Source organism: Phyllopteryx taeniolatus, chromosome 2, assembly GCF_024500385.1.
Source record: "Phyllopteryx taeniolatus isolate TA_2022b chromosome 2, UOR_Ptae_1.2, whole genome shotgun sequence".
Classification (NCBI taxonomy): domain Eukaryota; kingdom Metazoa; phylum Chordata; class Actinopteri; order Syngnathiformes; family Syngnathidae; genus Phyllopteryx; species Phyllopteryx taeniolatus.
The window spans coordinates 24,053,642-24,076,588 of NC_084503.1; the positions used below are offsets into that span (position 1 = coordinate 24,053,642).

Below are 22,947 nucleotides of genomic sequence, written 5' to 3' on the forward strand. Positions count from 1 at the left end.
CATTTTTGGACAAGGGAACAATTTCATCTAATTTAAGAACTGGAAGTTCCCTCTGAAGGCTCTAGAAAGACTGTACCATGGCTGGCGGGGGAGGGACTTAAGTGAACAGTGATTCATTCACTGAACTGGTATACTGAGGGACTGAAGAACTGAAGAATGATTCGTTCAGGGGAGGGACTGAAGTGAACTGAGTGATTCGTTCCATGAACTGGTGTATTGGGGAACTGAAGAGTGATTCGTTTGTTGAACTTCTTTGTTTGTGAACCGCTAAGGAGCGATGTATTAGTATGATGAGTGATTCGTTTGCGCAAGGAACGGCATACTATGCCATGAACATACTCATGAGTGATTTTAACCGGAAGTCCTGATGTCCTCGCGGGGATAGCTTTCACTAGCAGCAGTTTCAAGCTAACGGCCAATGTTGAGCACATTAAAACAAGCACACATTTAAACTAAATGTAAATCAATAAGAAATTTATAAATGTACACATACATATCATTCCCTCTGTCTCTAATGAGATTATTAAGGCGTTTAATTTCATAATAATAATACATTAAACTTATATAGCGCTTCTCAAGACACTCAGACACTTTCCACTAAGCCGATGACAATAACAGTAAGGTGAGTGAACAGAAAGCCCGGCTGGCGGGTGCTGGTGTCAGTGACGCAGTCCACCGCGGTGGAATGCAGACAAGTCACGCCGCCCGGCGAGAGCCTAGCTGGACGTTATGGAACGTGGAAGGATGTTCGCTAGCTGAGCTCACTGCACGCATATTCATGAGTCACAACCGAAGCCGGGTGTTCAAGAGCTTCCGGAGAGAGAGAGAGAGAGAGAGAAAGACAGGTAGGTGATAATGTAGCTTTTTTTTTTTCTTTTTATATATCTCGACGAACGAATCTTTTGAACGAATCTTTTAAAAGAACTGATTCGAATGTTTCAGTACACTCAAAAGAACTGCCGTGCTCATCACTAGAAGACAGCATTTTCCACAGACCTAACGTGCATGTTATTGTAAGCATTTAACGTGACTAATAGTCTTCAATGCATCTTACATGCATTTTTCTAAGCAGTGAAGACAATTTAGTGTCTTCCCTGACGAACTTAATGCACGTGCTTTGTAAACATTCAGTATGACATAATGGGTACGGAAAGTATTCAGACCCCCTTAAATTTTTCACTCTTTTTTATATTGTAGCCATTTGCTAAAATCATTTAAGTTAATTTTGTCCTCATTAATGTACACACAGCACCCCACATTGACAGAAAAAAAAAACGGAATTGTTGACATTTTTGCTGATTTATTAAAAAAGAAAAACTGAAATATCACACAGCCATAAGTATTCAGACCCTTTGCTCAGTATTTAGTAGAAGCACCCTTTAGAGCTAATACAGCCATGAGTCTTTTTGGGAATGACGCAACAAGATTTTCACACCTGGATTTGGGGATCATCTGCCATTCCTCCTTGCAGATCCTCTCCAGTTCTGTCAGGCCGGCTGTGAAAGTTGGTGGGGAGCCATTTTCAAGTCTTTCCAGAGATGCTCAATTGGGTTTAAGTCAGGGCTCTGGCTGGGCCATTCAAAAACAGTCACAGAGTTGTTCTGAAGCCACTCCTTTGGTATTTTAGCTGTGTGCTTGGGGTCAATGTCTTTTTTGAAGGTGAACCAGTCTGAGGTTCTGAGCACACTGGAGAAGGTTTTCGTCCAGGATATCCCTGTACTTGGCCGCATTCATCTTTTCTTCGATTGCAACCAGTCTCACTGTCCCTGCAGCTGAAAAACACACCCAAAGCATGATGCTGCCACCACCATGCTTCACTGTTGGGACTGTATTGGACTGGTGATGAGCAGTGCCTGGTTTTCTCCACACATGCCACTTAGAATTAAGGCCAACAATTTCTACCTTGTTCTCATCAGACGTAGAGAATCTTATTTCTCACCATCTTGGAGTCCTTCATGTGTTTTTTAGCAAACTCCATGCAGGCTTTCATGTGTCTTGCACTGAGGAGAGGCTTCCATCGAACATGCATTGTAAGGTCTGATATAGACAGGTGTGTGGCTTTCCTAATGAAGTCCAATCAGTATAATCAAACACAGCTGGACTCCAATTAAGGTGTAGAACCATGTTAAGGATGATCAGAAGAAATGGACAGCACCCGAGTTAAATATGAGTGTCACAGCAAAGGGTCTGAATACTTATGGCTGTGTGATATTTCAGTTTTTCTTTTTTAATAAATCAGCAAAAATGTCAATTAAGTTTTGTTTTTGTGTCAATATGGGGTGCTGTGTGTCCATTAATGAGGAAAAAAATTAACTTAAATTATTTTAACAAATGGCTGCAATATAACAAAGTGTGAAAAATTAAAGAGGGTCTGAAAACTTTCCGTACCGACTGTACATTTCTGTAACCATCAAGGACAGTTTAAGTATTTGGCATTCCTAACATATGTGTTTTCTGAACACAATTTAGCATCTTCAATTAATCATAGGGCTGCGGCTATCGAATATTTTAGTATTCTAGTATCCTACTAAAATGTTATCGAATAATCGAGAATTGGGATTAATTATATTTTTGCTTGGTAAAAGAGACCAATTATGAATGTACAAGAAAAAAAATAAGCCATTTCACTTAACAATGAGTACCTATTATTTTTATTTTTTTAATCAACTGTTTTATTTCTCAAGTTCACATTGACTAACAAACTGTATTTTATTGTCTATTTTCAGTGAGGCAAGAAACTGTAATTCTAAACTGAGCATTTTTTCTTAGTATTAGCATTTCTTGTAAGTGTACAAAAAACCCAAGGCATTAATAAAAATAGGCATAACTTCACTCAAGCAGGTGGCATTTTATGATGTGACATAATAATATAGTAGGTTCATGGCTGTACGTTTATTAGCTGAGAACAGACTAACTGAAGACACCTCGATAGGAAACACAAATATTACCTTGATAAAGTTTTTTTTCCACAAACTTTGCCACTCGAAATCTTTTTTTTTTCACCTACAGTACTTGACTCAAAATGCCGCCACTTGCAGATATGATAGTAGTACACTGTCTATAATACACAACTACAGTGAGCGCGACTATAACATGACGTAATTTATTCAGGGAGCTTGTTAAGCTCTGTGAGATGTGTCTCAGCTTGACAATTAACTCTTTCCTGCTATTAACAGGCAGCTACTGTATATTTCAAATAGTAGTAAAAGGAAGGTGTCGTCAATGTAGCGGACATGCTTCCGGCAAACTGAGGTGACACAGTGACTCCCCACGGCCTGATAAACTGCATTCTTGGAAGCCGCCTTGCTGTGAGACTCCCACAAGAAGACGCCTAGTGGACCCTAAACTAATTAACATCTACCCTAGAAGTCTGAACTCCCAAGCATCAAAGGACAGATGTTCCACCGGACCATCTGTCTTTGAATAGGAACAAGTGCTGGGACAAGGCAACACCCGCTGGCGTTGAAAGGAACCGCAACCCATGAACTCTCATTTGATATTTAACCAAGGATAAATGTCTGTTTTGATATTTCACAAGCTCTGCAGAATTATTCCAAATGTATGCCATGATGTCTGTGTCAGTGTGTCAACTTTACAAACGCAGCTGCGAGATTTTGCGAACTGTTTGTCTTGATTTGACTATAAGCAGCATGAAATGTGATTTGAATCATAAGCAGTAGATTTGCCAAGACGAAAATATAAACAGTCAGTCCGATATGCTTGACCTCTGAATAAAGGGAGTACAAAGTTGAGGGTATTTATATTAATATATGATTTTTAAACCTATGTTATGGGCCAAAATTCTAAACTAGATCCAACCTGATGGGTGTGGTCTTCTCCAGGTTTCTCCATGCCTCTTCGAAACGCCCCCGGGGTATTTAACCCCCGACTCCCGCCTTCTCTTGCTCTCGTGTTTTTTCTCTCCTCTGGCTTCTTAGCTCTTATCTTGCTGGGATCTCGGCAGCCACGGGCTGGCCTCGGCCACCCCTGCCCTTTCTTAGTTCGGGCACACCACTCAGTAACCGCAAAGGCTGGGTTGAGAATAGATTTGGGTTCCCAGCCTATCCGTGGGCCACCACTAGGCGATCAGAGCAGCTGCCACTAAGGTACCAGGTACGCTTCCAGCCAAGCGTAATCGCTCTGAAATTGCTAGCGGACCTCGATCCAAGGCGGGGAGAAAGACTGTAATATTATCTTCCCAAGGAGGCGTGACGAACAACCATTTTTCGTCTTCCGCCTCTTTTTTTTTTCTTTCTACATCTTTCTCTTCTTCAACGAAACCTGTCTCCGTGGTTCCCGAGACCACTCCCAGAGACCAGCTGATCTCCGCTCGTGAGTAGACACTGCGAGTGCTTGCCAGACTGTACAATATTAGTGCCTAATAATTTCAGGGAAATTACTAGCTCCAGACAAAATCTCAACTTTGTCCTCTCTCTCTCTCCCGTCCGGAATGGACGCGTTAAACGCTCGCGTTTTCAACTTTAGTCCAATACCTTCATACACCTATTTTTCTTCTCTTTATCATTATTAGTGTTATTTTCGTTCTTTACTTAGACCTCTTTGTGTGTTTGCCTCTAGATCCCTTGTAGATGTCATTAAATATTCTATAAAATTCCCCTCTTGGTTGTATTTTGTGTGTGTTCTAAGCTTAAGTAAACCTCTGTCATCTAGAACTCAAAATTTCATAAAGTGTAGCAACCTTCAGATTACAAGAGTAATAAAAAGGTTTCTCGTCACTTTCCCTAAATTTTATACATTTAAAAAGTGCCGTTTACTTTACAAAACAAATTTGTTTGATTTTAACGATTAAACTTAAAATTACGCTAAACCAGAAGTAACGCAGGCGTCGCTTCCGGCTTATTCTTTTCTCCTAAATTAATTTCATTTTTATTCAACTAATATACGCTACACCAATGTACTTTCAGTCGCTTTATTGAACTCAAGGCAACACAAGAAAATCACAAACTTACGAACTGCTGTTGGCCACAACTCATGACAACAGTGTCTTATCCCAGACTGACTTTTCATTATGATTACGTCACACAACTCACCCCTGTCCGCCCTCTTAAAGGTGAACACACATAATTCCCAATACATTATCAAACTCAATCAAACTGGGAGGGCTGGCAGTGGATGAGTTAATTAAGTGGCTTCCAGGGGCAGAGAAAATTCCTCAAGCATTTTTTGTATACAAAGTACTCGAAACATTCGAGTATTTGTTGCAGCTCTAATCATATGTAAGCCTTTTTTGTAAACATTGATGTAAAATTTAGTCTTCAACAAACCTAATTTACAAGTTTTTGTAAACGTTGAGTACAGTCTACAGTGACGCTAACGTACATTTTTGTAAACAGAGGACAATGAAGATTCTCCAACAACCCTAACGTACATTTACACGAAGAAAATAGCCTGGCATATGTGCTTATGTATACATTGACTACAACTAGGATTATTCAATGAACCAAACATAAGTTTTTTGTAAACACTGAAGACAATTTTGCATCTTCAATTAATCTAACGCATGTGTCTTTGTAAACATTGAATACTACTAAGAGCCTTCATTTAACCTAAACTGTGTTTTTTTTAAACAATGAACAGGATTTAGTGTCTTCTTTTAACCTATTGTGCATTTTTTGTAAGCACTGCGTATCTCTAACATACTGTAAATTTGAGGAACATCTTGACAATCTTGAGCCTCCACTAACGTATAAGTTTTTATAAAATCCTGTATTTTGTCGATTCAAAAGCCCTCAATCAACCTTCCCATAACATCTTACTTCACTTTAATGATTATTTATTACAATTTGATTGTTTTCAGAGGGCCCTGCGATTGGCTGGCGACCAGTTCAGGGTTTACCCCGCCTCTCGCTGGGATAGGCTCCACCACGTCCACGACCCTAGTGATAAGGATAAGCGGAATGGAAGATGAATGAATGAATGTTTTTAGAGGTGAAACAATTAATCGTCAATTAATTTAGAATCAAATTAATCGGCAACAATTTTGATAATTGATTAATCTTTTGGAGACCCTGTTTCACTTAAAATTATCCAAAGCCTCTCAACAGTAACTATTCTCAGTTTTCTCACCGTGCAGCCCGACAAACTTTCTTCTTTCGAATGACCGCACTCGGCCTTTTCAATCCATCTCTGTCACTGAGGAATCAGCCCACCAGCACACTTGTGGTGCCCTGTGGCATCAGTGTGTCAGAGGCCAAAAGGCTCTAGCAGTAAGGGAAAGAAAATGACCTCATCCTCCCCCATCGGATAGTAACCTACACTGCTAAAATTCCCCATCTTTTTTGTCTAAATACGCACGAAGGGCCTCCGGTTTGATTGGCAGCCCCTGTGTCAGAGGGCTCGGCACTGCGTACACAGAACCAGCTCCTGTCATTGTACCAATGACTAACCTGTGACAAGCAGCACAGTGCAGCAGGGAATCCAGACTAGCTGGGAAATACAAAGAAGTAGAAACAACAGGAGCAGGTATAGAAGAAATAGAAGCTAGGCTAACTGATAGTTTGACAAGTACTGCACATTGTCAGGTAAGAAAATATTGTCAATTTTACTGTGGTGAATGACTTGTGAGACAAACACAACACAACCGGTTGCTCCTCTATTAGTGTCTGACAACAGCACGAGCTTCCGTTTCATGTTAAAATCACAGTCCGTGGCTCAACCCAAATTGGTGTTGACATATATTCGGTAAGAATTTGACATTGTAAATACTGAACAAGTTTAACATTTACAATTGACTGTTTTCTAAGCAGATCAGGAAGAAAATAACTCTAACACACCTCACAGCATAAGTGAAGAAAAATACTTAAATTTGGCCCTGTTATCGGTATGTTTGTACCCCACTTTATCAACCATCAATGAAAACAAAGTGATCAGGATACCAATGAGACAATGTGAGAACACTGCTATCTGTTATCTTAAAATCATATTGAGGTGATAAATATGATGGTTGGTGTTATCATAGCGTGAAAATTTCCTTTTCACATTACTCTGTCCCGGCACGGCGGACGACTGGTTAGAGCGTCTGCCTCACAGTTCTGAGGGCCGGGGTTCAATCCACGGCCCCGCCTGTGTGGAGTTTGCATGTTCTCCCTGTGCCTGCGTGGGTTTTCTCCAGGTACTCCGGTTTCCTCCCACATCCCAAAAACATGCATGGTAGGTTAATTGAAGACCCTAAATTGCCCGTAGGTGTGAATGTGAGTGCGAATGGTTGTTTGTTTGTATGTGCCCTGCGATTGGCAGGCAACCAGTTCAGAGTGTACCCCGCCTCCTGGCCGATGATAGCTGGGATAGGCTCCAGCACTCCCGCGACCCACATGAGGATAAGCAGCTCAGAAAATGGATGGATGGATGGATTACTCTGTCCTTGCGATCGTAAATATCTAACATGTTTAGCATTTACGATTGACGGCCCGACCATTTCACAAGCAGATTGGAGAAGGAAAAAACAAAGTAATGTGGCCCACTCTACGATACTACTACTACCGTATTACTCAGGCTACTCTTTCAGAAACATCCGATAGTCGGGTTTTTGCTGACTTTGATCGCAAGGGAGGGGAAATGCTCAGATTTGGCCCAATTATCGGTATGTGTAACAAAGCCTCAGGATTCAGACAAGCTCATTTGCCCTCTGGGGATTGGCTGCCAGGAGAAAATCCAACATGACGAAAGTACTCCATAGGAAGACCGGCGCACCACAGACAAGCTTCTTCACACCGCCTTTAAAGCAATCCTAAGGAGTCCAAGTCTTCTCTATTTTTAGCATTGCAGAGGGTTCAGGTGAAGAAAAGCTTGCCTTACCTCAATCAACCCCATGGCCCCCTCCCCCCTTGGACACCAAACACTCGGGAGGATCAAACGCAATGGCGGAGCACGGACGCCACGGACTGACAGAGGAAGGATCGAGCTTTCATGTTGGCGAAGGCTATTGATCACAACGCTAGGGCTGACACATGGAGTCCCTCAAGCCCGAAGAGAACACTTCAAATTAACTGGAGACCCCCACCTGTCATTGGCAGGGACCACCTGCTGTCTGCCGGGACCTGGACAGCCAACACGCACGATTAAGCTGTCTGGTTATGGATGTTACACACTATTGCTACGCTGCTTACAATTTTCAGCTCCCTAAACAAACCATTAAAATGAGGCATATGTAATTTATTTTCACAATTTAAAACACCTGAGCTGAGTCATAATAAGCTGTGAAACTGCCAGACAATATTCAGTGTCGTGCCCAACATTTTGGTGATGCTCCTCGAAAACCTATCGTCAACAGGGGAGGAGGAGGTGCTGATAAAAGTTTTGCCCCCTTGAAAAGCAATTATTAAGGGGGTGTCTTGTGACTCTTTAGAAATGTCGCAGATTCTGGACTAAACACACATGGACGGGACACACATAAGTACTGTGCTGACGAAGAGCTATGGAACAATAAAACATGAAGGTTGCATACAACTAACAGAAGTAATATTTGGTATATATGAAACATACATTTTCCAACTCACCAGTTTCACCCCTGGCTCCGCCACTGGTCAGAAGAGTTAACGATTACCGGACACTTTACACAAGGGGTGGGCAAAGTATGGCGCATGGATCACATACGGGCTGCTCTGTTTTTTAAACCCCCCCATATGTGTCTGTACCTTTTTTGTTCAGTGTGTCTTTTCAGACAGAAAAGCTTCCAATAACCTGATCTGAGGTGTTGTTCTGCAAAGATGACTTGCAAATTTCACGGCTTGTGAGGTAATAATGTCTGAGGCCTTGTGTTGCTGTTCTGTGTGAAGCGTAACAAAGAAGGGTGCAGACAGAAAATAAGGGTTAAAAGTCTATTTGTTAATTTCCCGACTTCCTGGCTTGTGTCACTGTTCCGTGTAACAACACAAAAATGGTCGTTTTAAGTCAATCCACAAATATCTGGACTTCTGAGGTAGTAACTAAGGCGTTGTGTTGCTGTTCTTTGTGAAAGGTAACAGAAAAATATGTTCAGACACAAAATGGTGGTTGAAGTCGTGTGGTGAATTTTCTGGTTTCCAGTATAGCATCTGAGAAGTGTGTGTTGCTTTAAACCCTTATTTCGTCTGTCCATAATTTCTTTCATGTTAAGTTTCACACAAACAGCAACACAACCCCTCAGATACTACCTTTACAGGCAGGAAATTTGTGGATCTACTTTAAACCCCCACCTTTTACACAGAACAGTAATGCAAGAAAAAGACACCAGTTACTCATAGCACAAAGGGGCTTACAATAGCCCTGCATGGTACTTATCTTGTGAATAATTAATTAGGGGTTGGATTAGACCCCTTCAATCCCCCTTTGTCTGTTTTTATTGCACTCAAGAGTCCCTGTATATGTCACTGTTGCTCCCGATCTTCCATCTAAGTCAGATTGGTTGTCAAGTGACAATCCATCATCAAAACTTAGCATTTCATATGCATAACACATTGGCCATGGATCACTCCCCCATCATTCTGTCAGGACATTGCCAATGCTTGAGAGCAACTAAACATGGACACAGACTCTAAAACATTTTTAGAGTCTGTGCCAGACCCACAAAATGGACTTGAGGTTTGTATGGTTCACTCTGTAACCGCAAAGAAGCTGCAAAAACAAAAGGGTATGGTCAACTAAGAGTGAGGAGCATTTTTTTGTACAATAAGGCACTACAGTAATAACAACATAAAAAGCTTTCCACTTTAGCTCTAAGTGAAGTGCATCATGGGTCTTAAATTGTGACTAATGGATGTTGCCTGCGCACTTGTGCCACCAGTTTTAACCAATGTGGTGTTTCTCAAAAAAACAACTTATCCATTAGCTTACCCTTACAAAGTGTGGTCACTTCTGATATCCTAGAGTGTTTTTTTTTTTTTTTTGCCTCATTTCTACATCGATTTGTTGGGTCTTTAAAAGATACTCGTTAAGTTTGTGGCGGGCAAACCACTTAATGCAATATATGCGGGCTGATGTTGTCATATCAATATTGTATTAAATCTCACTTGTGGTTTGTAGAGGCTGAGCTCCAGGAACAAAATAACCAAACACACAATGTTTGGTATTGCTAAGGTGTTTTATGTGAATTAGTAGTAGTATTGTATTAGTAGTACTCCGCTTCTTTGTCTTTAATAATATTTTGGGTAGAATTGGTGTTCATGTACTGTATAGAGCCTGTATCAATGTTTATTACATCTATTGGCCAATATATTGGCTATCACGTTGTTGTTTTTTTAGCCCTCAATAAGATTTAAAGTTTGTGAATCTAGCGCTTTAATCTATCTTTAATAATACTAAACATAATTATACAACAACGAAATTGTGGCTAGTGAAAATGTTGAGTAGCTGGTAATTCTGGGAAACAACTAGCCACAGAGAAGAGAAGTTACAGTAATATCAAGCCCTGGGCGTGACGTTTGTCTGAGGGGTATTGTACTGTGAAGAAGAACGGACGCCACGTTTTTGTGCGTAAGCACCTTTTGTACATGAGGCCCCTGGTCACAACTTAAGCTACTACCTTGGAAGCTGGCAAATACTCCGATTGACTTCAAACCTCCATTTTGTATCTGTGACTGTCACACAGATCAGCGACGAGGCCTCAATTACTACCTCCGGAATACTACTGTCAGGAAATTTACCGATGAATTTTAACCCGCAGTTTTGTGTCATTACCTTTCACACAGAACAGAGTCCCAAGGCCTAAGATACTACCTCGGAAGCCGGGAAATTTGCAGATCAACTTCAATTACTCCAGACAACATTACTCCCATAGAAACACACAAGTACAAGAAGTACAGACAAAAGGCCTACCTCAACATATAGTACCTAATACACACAGGTTAGACACATCTTGGACTGTACAACTCGGCGGAAACATGGCTAAAGCTAATCTCCAATGACAAGGACATCAGCCTGGTCTGATTCACTCCCTGTGGTCAAGTTTTGCAGCTTGTCACCCAGGGCTCACCAGAGCGTTTCACCTTGTATAGTGCACATCACCCCCAAAAGATAGCATGCTCTGTGGCAGCACTATCAGAGGCTAGCGAGGCTCCATGTTTGTTTACACTCTCAGATTAGCCACACTGTCGTCCAAACATCGGAGCAATGCAAATTTGAGCTGCGCATGCATTCGTGTCTGGGAAATAAGCAAGGCGAGATACGGACTGTACTGTACTGGTGGAGTTTGCCGCTTGTGATCAGAGGTCAAACAATGCCCGCGGCGTGTTGACAAAAAGCAAGCCAATTGCGCATTATCACCACTTTGCTTCGCTGATTAAAGCAGCGGCTGCTACACCCCAAACCCCACTGCGCGCGCAGACTCACTTACACACATACTCACACACACACACACACACACACACACTTGCCGTGCTCCGTTTACCAGCACTTACATATAATTGTGTATTCGCGTCGTAGGAGGCGGAAGTTGGTGAATAACGGCGTCAATGGCGCCTTTGCAATGATCCGTGGGAGATTTAGAAGTACCCTTCACCCTAGCATCATCTATTTCCAACGGTCACATGGCTTCAGCTCTGAGAGAGCGAGGCCCAGCAGTCTGTGGGAGGGAAAGCAGGTCCACACAACCTTCACCCAGCCAAGCAAATGGCGGCTTTTACAATCGCACCCACACAGTGGGCAGGATGTGTGCTAGTGATGTCAGCTGAATTGCTAGTGATTCAAGGATGGATTCTGCGGTGCAACGCAGCAAATATAATTGAGGAATATCAGAAAGCCGACTTTACTTGCCATTGTCCTGAAGTGGTGCAGGAATTATTTATTACCTCCACCAAGGTGGTCGGAGTTTGCGAAAAGGTCAAACTATTTCTATACTCGCAAATATATTGTCAACCCTGGATTTGTGTCCCTCCTTGGCCGAAATAGCAGTTCACCAATCTGTCAATGAAATCAGTGTACACCATGTAACATAGATGTGAAGCAATCCCAAGAAACAGTGCTATTACAACAAAATATTAGTTCAGTACCTAACTGGAACATCTTCATTTATTATTTCATATTTCCTTTCTTTTGACACACTTGCCATTATCCGACATCCGTAGAGAAATCAACTTATTTATCAGTAACAAGGCACCCTTCCAGATAATATGGTAAAAGGTGTGATCATTTGCTCCATGCTTTCAATGGCGAAAAAGTTGCACTATTTGGTGGACAAATAAACTGTAAATTAACGTAATCCAAATTTAAATATTATCATTAAGAACAGCATTAGTTTGTGCTAAGAAAAATGTGGGTTCAATAATGCATTTTCAATGGGGCATTTCTTGTTGCGAGGAGCAAATTGGTCAGTTTTTGTATAGCCTTTCCGTTGGTAAATTTAAGGCCTGTCCTTGTCACTTCGACTTGGCTTCCTCTCCAAACGTTCTATTTGGGATGAGAGGTCGTGCTCATATTTCAGATAAGATGTCTGCAAAGCTGACCTGTTGATATAAAGCGAAGTACGGCTCGTGGGCCGAATGAGGCCCGCTCTGCTCTTTCATCCTGACCAAGCATTTACTATAATCAAGGGTTCTGTAATATTTGTTGCATTGATCTACCTTTTTTTCAAATGCATTTATTCATCTTTTAGTAATATTTTATTCATTTATCTAATCAAATAAATTGTTAACCGATTTAGTGTTGAGTCACTGATAATGTAGTGGTACATTCGCCTGACTTTGCGTGGGTTCAGTTCCCAGTCTGTGACGGTGTGCATGTGAGTGTTTGTTCATCTCTATATGTGCCCTGCGACTGACTGGCGACCAGTTCAGGGTGTAATCCACCTTTCGCACGAAGTCGGCTGGCATAGGCTCCAGCACCCTGTGACCCTGAACAGGGATAAGTGGTATTGCGAATGGATGGATGATTTCATGTTAATAAAATATCATCAGTAAAAAAATGAATTTTAGAATCAGAATCATCTTTATTTGCCAAGTATGTCAAAAACACACGGAATTTGTCTTTGGTAGTTGGAGCCGCTCTAGTATGACAACAGACAGTCAATTGACAGAGAATACTTTTGAGACATAAAGACATTGAAAAAACTGTCACTGAGCAATAAAAGGTTGCTATCTGGTAATGCCGGTACAATTTTTCTTTTCTTTTCTTTTTTTTTTTGACAATTGTGCAAAAGGATGCAGAGTTCTTTAGCAATTAGAGCAGTTTGAATGACTAATAGAGCAATAGTCCGGTGCAATGACCATCATGCAAAGGGCGCCGAGATTTCAAGAAATGTATGCAGTTTAAAATGACTAGTAGTGCGACAATCTGGGATATTATCAATTTTATATATACATTTAAGTTTTACAGTACATCGTATTAAATAACCCTTTGCTTAAAAAAAAGATAAATAATATCATTGAACTTTAGCATGATTAGTTTTGTTTGTTTTTTATTTAAACTGTCCTGCTCGGCTGCTTGGTCATGCAGAATGAAGGATCTGTGTACCTCTTTTTATATCGGAGCAATTTTTCTGTGTCCAAGGGGTGTTTTATAGACTGCCTCTGTAGTTATTTGTGTTTGGATGGATATTTATTGAAAATTGCCGACTGACAGAACAAGGTTTGATCGGGGAGAGACTTAAAAGAGGACAGAGAAAAATGACAAAAAAAATCCATTACAGGTCTCCTATAATGTTACTTTAAAGTCACAATTTTAACTAAGCAGTAGTGTTACACCCTGTGATTGAGGGACTAGACCGTATAGAACAGAAAACGACAGGACGTGGACAGGACAAGAACAGAAAAAGCCAAGGGTAGTGAAACCAGAAGTGCAATTGGACTGTGGTGGTAGTAGCTATGTTATACCTAAACACCATTAGAAACTGCAAGTGCAAGTGAGTGGACAGTCCAGGAGTCTGTAAAGTCATAGAAGTTGTGCATAGGTCGGGGCACGAGAGGGAGCTCCCACCAAATGCAGCCAGCAAGCCAGAAGGGGGGCACCTTTGAGTGAGTGTATGCCCACCTCCCCCCGTTAATTTGACGACCAGGTCCCCATCTAGCGGTCACTGTCCCTACCCTGTGAAAGTGTGACCCATGTGCAGTTAGTGCATTAAAATTTAAAATCCCGGGACGTTGAGCATGGCTGCCGGGCCGATCCAGATCCCACCGCTCCTCGGAATGAGTATGTATGAGTGCATTATAAATAATAATATTTAAAAATAAAAAAATTGCATTGCTGTGTTTTTTTTTGTTTTGTTCATGTATCTCCTTGAATAATTGGTTAATTTATTAATTTTAAATACGATTAAAAATGTAAAGCAAATAATTTTATGTATATGGTAAAATTTTAATGTTTAGTTATTTTCATTAAATAGGTTAATTTATTTAATGTGAAGCATTACATCTAGTTCTAGATTTCTAGTAATTTTCATATACATTTTAAAAAATAGCTGTATTTGCTTAAATAATTCCATCCATCCATCCATTTTCTGAGCCGTTTATCCTAACTAGGGCCACGGGTGTGGTGGTGCCTATCTCAGCTGACTCTGGGCAAGAGGCGGGGTACACCCTGAACTGGTCGTCAGCCAATCGCAGGGCACATACAGACAAACAACCATTCGCACTCACGTTCACACCTTCGCCCAATTTAGTCTTCAATTGAACTACCTTCCATGTTTTTTGGAATCAAAAGGAGACCTGAGTACCCTGAGAAAACCTGCGCAGGCACAGGGAGAACATGCAGACTCCACACAGGGGAAGCCAGATTTGAACTCTGGACCTCAGAACTGTGAGGCAGATGTGCTAATGGGTTAATGGCTAGTCAACCACGTGCCGTGCACCTGCTTAAATCATTTGTTAAATAATTATTATTAAATTTATTGTAAAGGTTAAATGTAATTTTATTTTTTTTCTCATCGACAAACGACTAGAACCATCTGTCTGATTAAAAATCAAATGTGACCCTTGAGCACAAAAGTTTGCCTATCCTCTTTAAAGCCTAAGACGTGCAGAACAAAGGGGGGGGGGGGAATATGCTTTTGCCTACACTACTGAGTTCCATTCGATTATTTCCGTGGCTGGAGTGCACAGTAGTTGCTGCTCTTCTATAAGTGCACAGCCCGCGTGTAGGAGGAACTCCTCCGGATAGATGGTAAATAGAACGAGGGGAAGATGAGGGGAGATAAGCAGCTGCTCTGCATTTCTTGGAGGAGCGAAAAGTCGCTCAATAACGCCCACGCAAACAAAAACATTTAACGAAGCCCACGTTGGCCTATTGGCCTGCTGAAGCTTCACACTACGCATCCGGAGAGGAGCGCTGTTAATATATGCGGTTTTTGACACTTACATTTAGCAATCAAGAGATGTGTGTGTGTGTCAATTGGGAGAAAACTAGTAAATGTTTGACTTCCATGACGGATTTATTCCTGAAGCAATGTCTTTGATATGTGAATCAGAATGGCTGCATTCATACGGACATCCAAATAGGATGTGAACCAGAATGAAATGGGAATAGCACAGCATCTAAACCAGAATGTGCTCAAGTGGTGAGTTTAATGTTTCATGACAAACATTAAACTGATTATTATATAATAGTAGAATTGTCGTCGTAGTAGTAGTACCTGTAGTTGTAGTCAGAGATGGGGTGACTCGAGTCAGACTCAAGTTGCCAATTTTAGGAGTTGCAACTTTCTTGGCAACAACTTAAAAACTGGAATTGATGTTGACTTGATATTCAACTTTTACTTGAACCATATAACTTGAAAAGTCATCTTGCTTATAATTCAAAATCTGCAGAGTGCCATTTTTTGAAAGAAAGATTTTTTTGTGTGTGTCATTTTTGCCAACCTGACAACCCAGTAGCTATGCTATGATGCACAGTTGCGCAGTGTAGGGTGACACTGAAACACAAACAGTGTTGTATTATGGAAGGAGCTCCTAATATTATTTAATGTGGATTCAAGGATGTTTTTGATGAAACAATGTTCAACTTCATCAACATTCATCACTACAAAATACTGTACAAAAACAGGTAAACTAACAGCTAGTGCTAGCTAGTACAGCTCATAGTGCAAACATAGGATACTTTTTGGAATGGTGGCCAAAAAGTTCAAAATTGGTTTCATCTGACCGTAATACATTTTCCCACATGCGTTTGGTAGTGTTGTTGCCAAATTTTGAAACCAAAGTAGAACCTTTGGGCTATAATTTCAAAAGGTACCTATGTTTAATGCGAACACAACACTGCTCATTACCATAAGAACACAATACCTACAGTGAAGTATGGTGGGGTCAACATCATGCTTTGGGGCTGTTTTCTTCAACTGGAACTGCGGCCTTTGTCAAGAGGGAGGGAATTATGAACAATTCCAAATAGCAGTCACTGTAAGCATGGAAACTTCAGGCTTCTGCTAGAAAGAAATGCCTCCTAGGACATCCATCCATTTTATTTATCGCTTATCCTCACTAGGGTGCTGCTGGAGCCTATCCCAGCTATCTTCGGGCGGGAGGCGGGTTACACCCTGAACCGGTCGCCAGCCAATCGCAGGGCACATATAAACAAACAACCATTCGCACTCACATTCACACCTACGGGCAATTTAAAGTCTTCAATCAACCTACCACGCATGTTTTTGGGATGTGGCAGGAAACCGGAGTGCCCGGAGAAAACCCCCCCAGGGGCTGGGAGAACATGCCAACTCCACACAGGCGGGGCTGGGATTTGAACCCCGATCCCCAGAACTGTGAGGCAGATGTGCTAACCAGTCGTTCACAGTGCCGGCCGAGAACAGCCTACTTTAATTAGGCTTAATTGGAGGCACGTTAAATGATGTCAGGAGTGTTCTGACTCCCATTTAACATGAGTTTGAATGTGATTGGTTAATTATGAACACAGCCACATTCCCAATTATAAGACGGTGGTAGTGATAGGATAAAAATAACAATAGTAGAAATAGTAGTAGTAGTTTGTACTAATTGTTGTGATATCAACATTAGTAGCAATGGCAGTAATGGTGATAGTAATAGCAGCCGTGGTGGTTATATCCATGGAACCGTCCAGTGATTGATTGCCATCTGTTTGGACAGCCTGATTCATTACCACAGTATCCAGGTTGCTTTCAAAAGTTGTGCATCTGCTCCACCCCCCCATACCTCCCCCCACCCCGCCCCACCCCCACTCCTCCTCCCACCCCTCCCCCCAATGCAAACATGAGTTTGGAATCCCCATACAGGCAGTCAGGTGCAGTAATGACTTGTTCATCAAATGCCCCAAAGCATGTGGACTCATCTATTTTGGTCCGACACTGATTAGGACAACTGCTCAACTCAAATTCCGGCATGCTTGCGCACCCTCAGGCGAGGTTAGCAGGAACATTTACTAACGCAAACTTTACTATTCGTCATTGCAAGTTCACACCCGGCAAATAAGGAGAAACCCTGATGACTTCTTCAGACACACACATTCACTTGCTTTGTGCTACTGCATTGGCCAGCCTACAAGTCAATCATTACATACAGTAAAATAACAGTAATTAGTTGGTTGCAAGTCACTGATGGTGTAGTGATACATTTGACTGACATTGATGGTGTGAACATGAGCGTCAATGGTTGTCTGTCTTGATATGTTCCCTGCCACTGACTGGCGACCAGTCCAGGGTGTAGCCCACCTTTTACCAGAAGTCAGCTGGGACAGGCTCCAGCTCCCCTGGTGCATCTTAATTTTTGTGCAAGCGCAAGATTCGTGGGTTTGCCAATTTGGCAGACCTATCTGTGCCAAACTGGGCTTGTTGGCGGAACGAGGGTGTGCCTTCGGAGATGCGCTTGGCGGAGTAAGATTTTGGTGTCAGAGAGTCCATCTAAACTTAAGCCGAATGGGACTACAGACAGACAGACAGACACGAGGTCCTCGGACATGTGGGATGGAGGACAGACTTATTTCAACAGTGGGAATCTAACCCTCTTAATCAGTGTCAAAATCAATTCATTGAACACATTATCGTTATTATATTTTTAAAATCGTCCCACGTACTGGCGGCCACGCAGCTATGGGCTGTTGGTGGGGGGTGTAAAGAAACAATTGTTATAGGGGATAAGGCTTTAAGGAAAAGAACACCCTGCCAGCAGTAAAGCATGGTGGAGGATCCATGATGCTGGGGGCTGCTTTTCTACATCTGGTACTGGAGGCCTCGACTGTATCACAGGTATCATGAAATCAGAAATTTATCAAGAGATTTTAGAGTGAAATGTCTTATCCAGGGTATGAAAACATTGTTTGAGGCGAAGATCTTGGGTCCTCCAGTAAGACAAAGACCCAAAGCACACATCCAAAAGCACACAGGAATGGTTGGTTGAAAAGGAAACAATTAACTGTTTTAAAATGGCCAGTAATGACCCTTTGGGCTCCGCTGAAATCTGCCATTGGGGAAAATAACTCTGCAAATGTTCAAGAACTGCAAAGGAAGAGTCGGAGAAAATACCACCTGAGAAGTGCAAAAAGCTTATAGGATACAATAAACGTTTGGAGACTGTCATCACTGCAAAAGGGTGTGTAGCCAAATATTAAGGAGGGGTGCCAACATTGCTGCACATGCTGTTTTCTGTTTTTTTTCTTTGAAATTTCAATATCTGAGTTGAAAAACCAATTTTCTTTGTTAAATTACTTTGGATTGCTAATTAAAAGATCCTGATGATATAAGTTTGGTCCATTTCCATTTATTTCTGAAGATATTATACAGGTTATGCAAAAAATGAAGGGGTTCAATAATGGTGACCAGGACTGTATTTTTAGCAGTTTTCACCAGCTCATTCTGTATTAATAAGGGTACCAGCTAACGTTCAATGCTCTAGTCACGCACAGATCATTGTGCCCTCTTCCAGATATAGATGTCTCCATGCAGGACTACTACGCCACTTTCGAAAGGAAGGAGAGATGGTGCTTTGATTGGACAGGATTGAAAGAGCCTGTGATGACGCCCACACAGACTTTTAAAACTTTTAATTGCGCTGGGGCTACATCGGTCCACGAAATTACCAAAACCGGGTTTACCCAGCCTCCTCACAGAGCTACAACAAGCGCAGCACTGGATTTGCACAAGTAACGAAAGAGCCTATAGTCTGTGCAAACATTGGTCTGTCTACATGTCAACTATTACACACAGCACCGGTGATTGGTCAGTTATGTAACTTATTGTTGATTGGAACCACTGGTCAGTCTACAAGTCAATCACCACATTCAGCATTGGTTGACTTATATTTCATGCAAGCATTGGTCAGTATGAGTGACTGGTCAGTGACGTGACTCATTCCTAATACAGACGTTGTCCAGTCAGTTTTATATCTTTAAGACCAACCATCAAAGCCCATCTTAATTGTATCTCAATGTGTGGACATTAAAAATAAATAGTTGTTTGTTTCAGATGAGAAGTTCAAAAGTGCAACAGAAAGCTGGTCCATTAAGTTCGTCTGACCATAAAGCATTTGTTGTTTTGGCGTTGTTGTCTTGTCAAAGGCCATTCATGTATTAAATCATATAGTAGCGACACATTAGTTAGCCCCAAATCTTAAAGAAGGGAAAGCATTACATCTGACGAAGTCTTGACAAGGTAAACAGAGAACTATTTCACTTGTAATTAAAGGTATTCTCCGGCTGGCCAGTTGACCCGAGAATGAAAGTGAAGTGACATTTAGCAATAAGAAAATGTTGCCTGGTGGATTTTAATGAGAGACTCTCCCTGCATCCTACCGCCCAACAGGGACTGACCTTTCCTGCTCCACCGTGACAACGCTCCCTTCAGATTCATTCTCGCTCTGTCGCATTAGAATAAAGAGTCGCCCAGCCATCTAGCCATCTGACCTTTAATTTGACACAGGCAGGACAAAGACCAGGCTAAAGAAGTGGCGGAGAAGAGTTGGAAGCCCGAGACCTTGTAACAACACTTTTATGTTGAGGGACAGTAATGGCAAGTGCATGTGACAGACATTGGTCAGTCTAGATGACAGTTATTAGACGCAGCATCACAGATTGGTCAATCATGTGACTAATTTTTTTAAGCAGACTTTGGTCAATCAACATGAAGCACCAGTTATTGGTCGGTTATAGGACTCTTTCATCATGCAAACATCTACATGTCGGTAATTAAAGGCAATAGCAGTCACTGGCTGGTCATGTGACTCATTCATATAACGAAAAATGTTAACCACTACATGTCAGTCATTCGACTCATTCTTAATGCAAACATTTGCGGGTCTACATGTCAATCATTACAGTCGTTATTTTTGTTGGTCATGTAACTCAGTCTATGCATATATTGGTCAGGTAAGGTCAAATTATTAAAAGGAGAATCAGTGAGTAATCAGTCATATAACTCATTCTTCAAGCATCTACATGTCAATTATTATGTGTAGCACCAGTTATTGGTCAGTCAACATGTCAATGATACTACACAGCACCAGTGATTGGTAAAACAGGTGACTTATTATTCATGAAAACATGGGTCAATCGACATGGCAATTGCATACAGTACCAGTTATTGGTCTGTGACATTTTACATGTCAGTCATTACACACACCCCCAGTTATAGGTCAGGCCTGTGACTCATTCATAGTCCAAGCAAAAGCAAGAGTACAATTTTTTAAGTATTCCAAGCACCCCATCTGGGAACACTGTTCCGCAGTGTTGCTGGCCCTTTAATTGAGCGTGATATGACTTAAATGAACAGTTGCATGTTTTTAAATAACCATCTGTACACATGTACGATTAACCATTGAAATTGCCCTCGAAACAAGCGTATACTTTTTGGTCTGAGCTATATTTGCTGGGAGAACTGCTCTAAACCAAGAAATTCAAAATGCCGGGAATTGACACACAGTAGTGAGCATGTGTCATCAAACGGGCACATTAATCAGTCTGTACACTCAGCTAATTGGGCGAAAATGTGTTTATCACATGCGCCTAAACAATGGCACCTGTGGCAGCCACGCACTAAGGCCACCATCCAGACTCAAAGCCACATGATGAACTACATCTTGCATGTCTACATGCTCTAAATCCACACTAATTTGGCTAATTGCTCCCGGCGGGTGTTGTTGTGCTAATGCGTCCACCATATCAACAGTTATGTCTTATATGGTGAAAGGCTGTGCTGGAGCATAGCAAAAACCATGAAGGGATACTCATATTGTGTGTTAGCATGGAAAAAGACTGTTGGAGGGTGGGAAAGCTATGTAGGATAATGGAAAAGACTGTGTATGAGCATTGGGGGGAAAAAAATGTAGGAGCATGGGAAAGCTGTACAGCAACATGGAAAAAGGCTTTATTGAAACAGGTGTGTTGGGCATGGAAGTGTTTGGGATAATGGAAAAAATGCTGTGTCGAATGAGGATGGTTTGGAGCATGGGAAACGGCTGCAAAGGTGCATTGAAAAGGACTGTTCGGGAGCAAACAAAAAAGTATAGGAGCATGGGGAAAAAATGTGAGATCAGGGGGTAAGGTTTAACAGCAAGGGAAAATGACGTGAAGCATGGGAAATGACTGCAGCCGCTTGGAAAAAGGCTATCACGGGAAAAAGACTGTAGGAACATGGAAAAGTGCTGTACAGGACTAGAGAAGCATGGGGAGTAATTAAAATGGCATCATTCATTCATTGAAACGAAGTCGTGCTATGATTTCTGGGTGCTACTTGGCTGCACAGATCTTTCTGACTGTTTACAGTGTGGGTCCAGAGTCGACTTTAATTATCGGCGTCAAGAATAAACAACAGCGCGTCAAACTGCTCATGCCGTGTTTGCATCTAATTCACAGTCGTGATCAAATATTTAGGCAGTGGTGTAAGCGTATGTTGAGTGGAGCATCATACGGTAATTTACATTCTCCTTTAACGGCAGTCAGTCAGCAGACGGATAAATTAATCTCATTTACGCACTGCTGGAAATTAAGGTCTCATGGTCCCATGCAAGCCTATCGCCTGCATCCTCCTCTCTAACACCAACCCTCATGTCTTCCCTCACTACATCTATCAACCTTCTCTTTGGTCTTTCTCTAGCTCTCTTGCCTGGCAGCTCCGTCCTCATCGTCCTTCTACCAATATACTCATTCTCTCTCCTCTGGATGTGTCCAAACCATCGAAATCTGCTCTCTCTAACTTTGTCTTCATTCCTCTCCTTTCCATTGCATGCCTCCACCTTTCTAACGGTACATCCATCTGCTCCCTGCTTTCACTGCAGATTACATCAACTGTGAACATCATTGTCCATGGGGATTCCAGTCTAACCTCATCTGTCAGCCTATCCATCACCACTGCAAACAGGAAGGGGCGCAGGGCTGATCCCTGAGGCACTCCCACCTCCACCTTAAACTCCTCTGTCACACCTACAGCACAACTCAGCACTGTTCTGCTGCCCTCATAAATGTCTTGTATTTTACTAACATACTTCTCTGTCACTCCAGACTTCAGCATGCAGTACCATAGTTTCTCTCTGGGTACTCTGTCACAGGCTTTCTCTAGTTCTACAAAGACACAATGTAGCTCCTTCTGACCTTCTCTGTACTTTTCCATCAACATCCTCAAGGCAAATAATGCATCTGTGGTACCCTTTCCAGGCACGAAACCATATTGTTGCTCGTAAATAGTCACTTCTGTCCTGAGTCTAGCCTCCACTACTCTTTCCCATAACTTCATTGTGTGGCTCATCAACTTTATTCCTCTATAGTTCCCACAGCTCTGCACAATACTCTTGTTCTTAAAAATGGGCACCAGCACACTTTTGCTCCATTCCTCAGGCATCTTCTCACCCACTAGAATTCTATTGAACAAGCTGGTCAAAAACTCCACAGCCACCTCTCCTAGATGCTTCTGTACCTCCACAGGTATGTCATCAACTGCCTTTCCATTTTTCATGCTCTTTAGTTCCTTTCTAACTTTCCCTTTACTAATCATTGCTCCTTCCTGGTCCAACACACTTGCCTCTTGTACTCTTCTTTCTCTCTGATTTTCCTCATTCATCAACTCCTCAA

General features: G+C 41.8%; 1 protein-coding gene and 1 long non-coding RNA gene across 5 annotated transcripts in view; one reads left to right on the forward strand and one right to left on the reverse strand.

The window, feature by feature from the left end:
* The window catches only part of ntrk3b (neurotrophic tyrosine kinase, receptor, type 3b), a 356,045-nt gene that overhangs the window by 252,666 nt on the left and 80,432 nt on the right, over positions 1-22,947 (reverse strand). The window lies entirely within an intron of this gene.
* Positions 707-4,615, forward strand: LOC133466070 (uncharacterized). Its single transcript, XR_009784833.1, has 2 exons — positions 707-845; positions 3,177-4,615. It is a non-coding gene; the product is annotated as an uncharacterized LOC133466070 (long non-coding RNA).